Source organism: Solanum pennellii, chromosome 1 (genome assembly GCF_001406875.1).
Source record: "Solanum pennellii chromosome 1, SPENNV200".
NCBI classification, from domain to species: Eukaryota; Viridiplantae; Streptophyta; class Magnoliopsida; order Solanales; family Solanaceae; genus Solanum; species Solanum pennellii.
In genome coordinates, this window is record NC_028637.1 from 85,265,589 (window position 1) to 85,266,760 (window position 1,172).

Here is a 1,172-nt window from a genome sequence, read left to right on the forward strand (position 1 = left end):
TCATGCTTTGAAATAGTAAACATAATAAAATAAGAAAAAAGATTTACTAACCTACAACCACAAATATCCACTTTGAAACCCAGCCATGAAGAAAACTATGGAACCCTATTCGCGAAATGAGGAAGAAGGGGTGAAAATCGTTTCTGAAAATAATGAAATAAATTAGGGGGAGTAATTAGGATTTACTCTATGTGGCAGTGGAACCGTATTGGCAAGCGATGTGGTATCCACATGACATTTATTAACTTCCGTTTATAAGAAGGGTACTTTTGACCTACTAGTTTGACGGAAATTAAGGGAGTTTTGAGCCGAAATATAATTTAAGGGCAAATATGAGCTATTTCGGATAGTTAAAGAGTATTTTGACCCTTTTCCGTTTATTCAATGTGGCACTGGAACCTTATTAGCGTGCAACGTGACTTTAACAACTTCCGTTAATAAGGACACTTTTGACCCAATAATTTGACGAAAAGGTAGTTTTGAGTCGAAATATAGTTTAAGGATAAATATGATCTATTTCAAATAAATAATCAATGAGAATAAAATACCTAATTCTATCACAACTTATCTTCAAATCAAACAACCTAAAAGTTTCATAACAAATTTTGAAATAATAATTGGAAAAAGCATGTACTTATACAAGGGTGTGACGATATGGTAGGTATCTATCGATTCAGTCAAATTTATCGATTTGTGAACAAACTAAATTAATAACTAAATCAATAAAATTTTATTATTGATTAATCAATTTTTGGTCCTTAATGATTTAGAGTGTATTTGGTATGAAGGAAAACATTTTCTGGAAAATGTTTTCCAACTTTCTCATGTTTGGTTGGGGCAAAAGTTTTGGAAAATGTTTTCCAAATCAACTCATTTTCCTCAAAATTAAGGAAAATGACTTCCCTTCAAAAATTAGGGTGTGTTTGGTATGGAGGAAAATGTTTTCCTAGAAAATGTTTTCTTGGAAAACAAGTAGATTTTGGACTTATTTTCTTATGTTTGGTTGGTGAGTAGAAAATATTTTTCGGAAATGATTTTTAGTATTTGATTTATGAATGAAAAAATGTTTTTAAGAGACATCTTTTATTTTTACTAAAGTAAAAAATAATTTTTGACATTAAAAATATTTTTTTAAATTAAAATTATTATTTTTTGGGGGTGGTGGTGGGGGT